We start from the raw sequence: 7,965 nt of genomic DNA on the forward strand, positions 1-7,965 counted from the left end.
CCTGTGGCCAATTGGATGCATGCGATCGAAGTCAAGCAGTTAAGGGCAGAGAGGAATCTGAAACAAACAGCCCAAATGGCATCGGGAAAGCAGGAAAGAAAAACAGATTGTAAGTTGGTTCTCCGGAGCGTCTTAGGGAGTCGGCGTCCCATTCTCTCAATGTGATCGTTATCTTGTCTGTACAACACAACCATAATCAGATTCACTTTTGCTTCACTTAACACGCTTTATTCAGAGATCTGCTCTTCCAGGCTCTTACTTTAACATGCAAGCCCCATCCAGCAGATAAGGAATCAATACAATGTAAATATGTACCAGAGGGATAGAAAAGACAGCATAATCAGTATCTGAATTTGCATAATCAGTTGCTGGTATACACAAAGGCTGGGATAAGAGACATGCAAGCCTGGTTTTGTTTGACAATTAATTATATACACTTGTTTTACCACGCCACATTTAAAGTAGCTGGCCAATCAGCGGTCTAAAGGAGGATGAGCTGGTCAATCAGCGGTCTACTTGCATGAATATTTTTAATGGCTGGTATACACCCACACCATTCTGTTGTTGGGGTACACCCACACCATTCTGTTGTTGGGGTACACCCACACCATTCCAACAGAAAAGCTGATTTTTAACAAACTTCTTTGAGGGGGGGGAAGGAAAACTATTTCCCTCAAATTGTAAGTAACTATAGGTCATATTTCATAGATATCTGGAAACACTAGGCAGTTACTTTAAAAAAGGTTGAAGGCAGGCGAGGGATCATTCATCCTTTTGTTGTCGAACTAACTCAGCCCTTTGTTGTCGCTTTGCAGAACCGACTGCAGACTTTCAGTATATCAAGATCGTGTTAATGTCGAACATGATTTTGAGGTAGTGTTTATTTTTGTGTAAGTGTGCTAAGTGCCTTCAACAAAGCAGTTTATTTCTAGGTGTTTTGAAGCATTCTTACTCATACCACATATACAGTATATACTATATAGATATAATTGATTACGCTATTTGGGGAACAATGAAACCCAAGTGAGAGACTGTATCAATGAGGCCTAACTTTGAAAATAAAGACGCAGGCATAATCTCCACATACTTTCCCTAGACCCTGCCACAGATATTTGTGTTCAGTTACAAAAATGCTTAAATAACTAAATATTCACATGACCAGCAACAATAAACTCCCAACAGTGAGACTTCGTTGCCAATCTACGCCACCTTGTTTAAAGAAGTAAGGACATGCACCATGTCACACAACATTCTGCTCACCAAAACATTGCAACCAAGTTCCATCAAAATTGTCCATCATCCAACAGCTATGGCAGAATTGTGGTATACGTGTTGGCACTTACCGTTGATCCATTTGGCCTCCGGGTCGTGGGCAACAAACTCAGGCTTGAACAGATCTTCCACTGTGAGTTTGGTATCACTGCCAGCTTGGCTGTCCGCTAAAAAAAAGCACAAAATGTTTTTATTAATTGCAAACTCTATCATCACTGGGAACTCAATAATGATCAAATCATTATTTTATCATTATCATTATTGAAGTTTCCAGCATTGTTTATTCTCTCACAGAAGGAGCAAATAATAGCAATAAGGCATATGATACTAAAGGAAAAGGGGTGTAGTATTGCTTCTTTTTTTGAATTTGTGAAGCCTGCTGCATCAAAGTCTTTCTGAGGAACTGGAAGACATTTTCGAGAACTTGGGGTTACCCAGAACTTAGGGTCATCAAGTCAGTGTCCAATCAAAGTCAAGACTCCTTGGTCTTGACCTAGAAGCTATCCCAGACATATTCCGGCAAGAGGTTGTCTCTAGACACTGATCTAAGGTCAGCATTATGCTGTTGCTCCTGGTCAAGGTCAGCATTGGTGGGTAAATGAATCTGATTCTAGATCTATGTTTATAGTGTGTTCTGTATACAGCATATAGCTGTATAAGAGTAACTTATACTGGAGACATGCATCCAGCTGTTTATAATGTCTTAGGTCTGTGCTTTAGTCAGAAAAATGACACTCAGATTAATATACCAAGGACTAGAGATGTGGAGTGGTCTGGAAACAGGGATTTTAATCTAAGCCGGTTTTTAAAGCTGTTGGGACTCTTGAGTGTGATGCTTACTCTAGCCTTTATGAATAAAATAAGTCTGGATAAAATCTTATCGGAAGATTGGATGCACTTGGACGGCTTCACCTGCTCTAGAGGCAGACACTTTGAGCAACCTTTTAAATTCAGATGAAGAGGGAGCCAGGGATTTAACAGAGAGGGAGGGAAGGTTGGAGGGGTGAGGGAGAGAAAGAACGAGAAAGAGAGAGGCAAATGTAGAGAAAGAGATATAGAGAAATGATCAGTGTTTCCCTTATAGTATATTCATTTTGCAGCATCGTCTGCCATTCCAAAAAATATGATTACAAATATATATACAGTACGAGTTAAAAGTTTGTACACACCTACTCATTCCAGGGTTTTTCTTTATTTTTACTATTTTCTACATTGTAGAATAATAGTGAAGACATCAAAACAATGAAATAACACATAGGGAATCATGTAGTAACCAAAAAGGTGTTAATCAAATCAAAATATATTTTATATTTGAGATTCTTCAAAGTAGCCACCCTTTACCTTGATGACAGCTTAGAGTGTCTAGTTTGAGAAACAGACGCCTCACAAGTCCTCAACTGCCAGCTTCATTAACCTGTTTGGGCTGCAGGGGCAGTATTGAGTAGCCGGATAAAAGGTGCCCATTTCAAACGGCCTCGTACTCAATTCTTGCTCGTACAATATGCATATTATTATTACTATTGGATAGAAAACACTCTCTAGTTTCTAAAACCGTTTGAATTATATCTGTGAGTAAAACAGAACTAATTTTGCAGCAAACCTCCTGACAGGAAGTAGAAAATCTGAAATTGATGCTCTGTTCTAGGCCCTGCCTATAAATGTCTCAGATATATATCAGTATACATGCACTTCATACGTCTTCCACTAGATGTCGACAGGCAGTGAGAGAAGAAATGAAGTGTATAACTTGATCTGGGCTCGAATAAATGCTCTTTGTATGACGTGTCACCAGTTTCCTGTTTTCTGGAGAGCGCGTGAAGGGACCTGAATTTGCCTTCTGATAAGCTGTCGTTATAGACGACTAATATCTCCGGCTTTGATTTTATTTGATACATGTGACAATATCATCGTAAAGTATGTTTTTTCAATATAGTTTTATTAGATTATTGAAATTTTTTCGGGACGTTAGGCGTGTTGCTTTGTCTGCGTATGTTCAGGAAGGAGAGCTTCGCGCCACTTTGCTAGCTTTCCGTGCTAATTGACTGGAGAAGAGGACATTCTGGACAAAGGACCCCTTGTACAACATTCTGATGGAAGATCAGCAAAAGTAGGACCCATTTTATGATGTTATTTCATATATCTGTCGTACATGTGAACTAGTAGTTTGCGGCCAGGTTTTGGGCACGCTCTCGCCATAACGTAAACTGCATATCGTAATGAAGTTATTTTTAGAATTCTAACACGGCAATTGCATTAAGAACTAGTGTATCTATAATTTCCTATACAACATGTATTTTTTAGTTATGTTTATGAATAGTTATTTGGTCAGAATATGTGTGTCAGAAAAAGTGTCAGAAAAATATCCGGACGTTGTGGGAAAAAGATGCTACGTTAGCACAATGTATAACCACTGATTTCAGCTCTAAATATGCACATTTCCGAACAAAACATAAGTGTATGTATAACCTGATGTTATAGGACTGTCATCTGATGAAGCTTATCAAGGTTAGTCAAAAATTATATATCTTTTGCTGGTTTGTTACGATCGCTAACTTTTGCTGCTGGGGAATGGCTTGTGTTTCTGGCTATTGTGGTAAGCTAATATAATGCTATATTGTGTTTTCGCTGTAAAACACTTAAGAAATCGGAAATATTGGCTGGAATCACAAGATGCCTGTCTTTCATTTGCTGTACACCATGTATTTTTCAGAAATGTTTTATGATGAGTATTTAGGTATTTGACGTTGGTGTCTGTAATTACTCTGGCTGCTTCGGTCCTATTTGTGACGGTAGCTGTGATGGTAGCTGCAATGTAAAACTGATTTATACCTCAAATATGCACATTTTTCAAACAAAACATAGATTTATTGTATAACATGTTATAAGACTGTCATCTGATGAAGTTGTTTCTTGGTTAGTTTGGTTGGTTCTTGGTTAGTTAGGTTGGCTTTGTGCATGCTACCTGTGCTGTGAAAAATGTCTGTCCTTTTTTGTATTTGGTGGTGAGCTAACATAAATATATGTGGTGTTTTCGCTGTAAAACATTTTAAAAATCGGACATGTTGGCTGGATTCACAAGATGTTTATCTTTCATATGCTGTATTGGACTTGTTAATGTGTGAAAGTTAAATATTTCTAAAAAATATATTTTGAATTTCGCGCCCTGCACTTGAAGTGGCTGTTGTCATATTGTGCCCGGCTTCGGGCTTGCAGCCCAAAGAAGTTAAATAGTACCCGGAAAACACCAGTCTCAACGTCAACAGTGAAGAGGCGACTCCGGGATGCTGGCCTTCTAGGCAGAGTTCCTCTGTCCAGTGTCTGTGTTCTTTTGCCCATCTTAATCTTTTCTTTTTATTAGCCAGTCTGAGATATGGCTTTTTCTTTGCAACTCTGCCTAGAAGTCCAGCATCACAGAGTCGCCTCTTCACTGTTGACGTTGAGACTGGTGTTTTTTGCGGGTACTATTTTTTTTTTTTTTTTTTTTTTTTTTTTTTGCATTTTCCAATTAACAACATTCAAGACAAACGTGAAAAGATATTAGACAACAATAGGACAAAGTGACAATAACAGATGAGCATAACAAAGAAAGAAAAAATAAAACAAATTATAATTATATATACAGACATACAATAAAAAAAAAATTATAATGAGACATTGGATCATATGGTCACCTGCCGTAGGCTACATATTATACGTTACGTGTGAAACATTATATAAGGATAATATAGAGATTCATTCAATGTGATGTGGGGGGAGATTCTCCATATAGTCAATTGCGGGTACTATTTAATGAAGCTGCCAGTTGAGGACTTGTGAGGCGCCTGTTTCTCAAACTAGACATGTACTTGTACTAATGTACTTGTCCTCTTGCTCAGTTGTGCACCAGGGCCTCCCACACCTCTTTCTATTCTGGTTAGAGCCAGTTTGCGCTGTTCTGTGAAGGGAGTAGTGCACAGCGTTGTACGAGATCTTCAGTTTCATGGCAATTTCTCGCATGGAATAGCCTTAATTTCTCAGAACAAGAATAGACTGACAAGTTTCAGAAAAAAGTTATTTGCTTCTGGCCATTTTGAGCCTGTAATCGAACGCACAAATGCTGATGCTCCAGATACTCAACTAGTCTAAAGAAGGCCAGTTTTATTGCTTCTTTAATGAGCACAACAGTTTTCAGCTGTGCTAACATAATTGCAAAAGGGTTTTCTAATGATCAATTAGCCTTTTAAAATTATTAACTTGGATTAGCTAACACGACCATTGGAACACAGGAGTGATGGTTGCTGATAATGGGCCTATGTAGATATTCCATAAAAAATCTGCCATTTCCAGCTACAATAGTCATTTACAACATTAACAATGTCTACACTGTATTTCTGATCAATTTGATGTTATTTTAATGGACAAAAAAATGTGTTTTTCTTTAAAAAACAAGGACATTTCTAAGTGACCCCAAACTTTTGAACGGTAGTGTATGTCGTAGGCATGCACGCACACACAACCCATACATGCAATGGTAATTAAAATGGTTGTTATCCTACCTGAGTCCCTCAGCTGTGTAATAAATAGCTTTCGTAAACATGTTTTAACGTTAAAATGTTAAGCCATTAATAAAATAGGATGTTGTTAAGCCATTTGTAAACTACTGTTGACAAGGACAGCTGCTAATTGTGCAGAGAGAGGAGGGCCAAATGATTTTGAATGTCAGCCATGCGGGCCCGGGCTGGATAACGACAAAGCACTTCTGTTTGTAAATGATGTGGCAGCCAAATGCAATAGATAGCTAGCCCAGCAGATACTCAAGGGGTGTTAAATTGTCTGGAGCACCAGGGGACAATGTGGTCTCCGTTCATCTGTGAGTCATTCCAAAGATGTCTGAGTACATCACTCAGCATAACCTGTTCTTAATTGCAGCAAATTGAGGATGTTGATGAACAGCTGAGTGCTGAAACTAAGTCAATATACAAGGTGTAGTATACTTATTATCTATGCCCAATACCGTACCTGGAGTGAGGAGGATGACAGACATGGTGATAAGAGAGCAGACCCCCAATATAACCAGCAGAGCAATAGCAATTCCTTTCCAGTTCCGGTCAGGTGGAGCTCCCGCACCAAGGTCCTGTAGAGAAACAGAGAGAGTTAGGGAGAGAGGGGGAGAGGGAGAAACAGAGAGAGTTAGGGAGAGAGGGGGAGAGGGAGAAACAGAGAGAGTTAGGGAGAGAGGGGGAGAGGGAGAAAGAGAGAGAGAGAGCAACAGTTGTCAAAAGAGCGTTCTGGATAATACCTTTCAACATCTTTGGAAAATACCAGTGTTCAGCAAAAAGTAGACATACCTAGACACACAGAACCACAAAACACAGGGATAAACACAAAGAAGGATAACAACCCCACATAAATGTTATAGATTTGAGCCCATTTTCTTCCTAGCTCTATTTTCTTGCGTCCATCCATACAAACTATTTAAGACCACAGATTGTCAATACATGAGTTCTTCTATGTTGAGTCAAAGTGTTATGTAGGAGCTTACAATAAACATACCCATAACGTAAAATTGCTGGAATGTCAAATTGAAAGCCAAATCCAATTCCCAGATCACAGACATTGTGCATGCCATACACATCCATTTTGAAGCAGGGACACAATAGGAAGCAGCATGAGTTAGCATGGGTTGATCCCTACGATACGATGTAAACAACCTAAGAAAAAAAAACACAATACTAAAACAGCACAGTGTGTTAGGATTAAGTGCTGGTCCTTGTGTCACAATAGCCATGTCAATGATTGTGGCAATGTCAATGACAGCAAAGTAAATGTTTACTCATGCACTAGGTACAGGTGACGGATCTCGATTTGACTAGTTTCTCAAAGCAGGAAAATAAGCCTGCCGCAACAAAAATTGTGAATTATTGTGTGGAAATAATGAATTTACATTTTTGCATGGGTTGATACATTTTTAGTTAGGGCAAATCGAATTAGACATTTTGAAGTAGTAATAACAAACTTGAGAAGCCTTTTTAAACCTTGTACACACCACAAGTTTGCATTTCCTGCAACAACAGGATGAGCAAATTAAGATTATCTGTAATAGTAGAATAACATAAAGTACTAAATAATACAGTCACAAAAGTTACTCATTCAGCTGTATAGTAGTCAATGTGCTAGCCACGATGTTTCAGCATGTCACCTTGAGCTGCATTGATAACCAGCTCCATGGCGAGGCTCGAAATGAGCTGCGTGATAGGGCTCAATCTAAGCTGTGCGGTGGGGCTCAATGAATAACACGAGCAGCATTATGGCATTTTGTGTTTAAATTCAACTCCGAGGTAGGGAGGTGTTTATCAGTGGCATGGAGGAGCTCAGAGTAAAGTTAATACTTCATAATTTGCATTTCAAGAGGGAAAGGCTACTTGCATGGTTGAATTGTTTTCATTAATTAAACCAATGACTGTATATATCAAATCCAATCAAACTTTATTTGCCACATGCGCTGAATACAACATGTGTAGACCTTACCGTGAAAGGCTTACTTACAAGCCCTTAACCAACAATGCAGTTCAAGAAATAGTTAAGAAAATATTCCAAATAAACCAAAGTAAAAAATAATAAAAAGTGACACAATAAAATAACAATAATGGTTATAGCCATCGATCACGTGACACCATTCATTCCTATGTGATGACTCAATAGCGCATTGAAGCA

The 7,965-nt window shown here is 38.7% G+C and overlaps 1 long non-coding RNA gene across 1 annotated transcript; it reads right to left on the reverse strand.

Moving 5' to 3' along the window:
* Window positions 1–1,348: 1,348 nt before the first annotated feature.
* On the reverse strand, window positions 1,349–6,923 carry LOC120064463. Its single transcript, XR_005478602.1, has 3 exons — window positions 6,805–6,923; window positions 6,271–6,385; window positions 1,349–1,439 (listed from the first exon to the last, which is right to left on the reverse strand). It is a non-coding gene; the product is annotated as an uncharacterized LOC120064463 (long non-coding RNA).
* Between the last annotated feature and the right edge of the window lie 1,042 nt (window positions 6,924–7,965).

Source organism: Salvelinus namaycush, chromosome 19, assembly GCF_016432855.1.
Source record: "Salvelinus namaycush isolate Seneca chromosome 19, SaNama_1.0, whole genome shotgun sequence".
Lineage (NCBI taxonomy): Eukaryota > Metazoa > Chordata > Actinopteri > Salmoniformes > Salmonidae > Salvelinus > Salvelinus namaycush.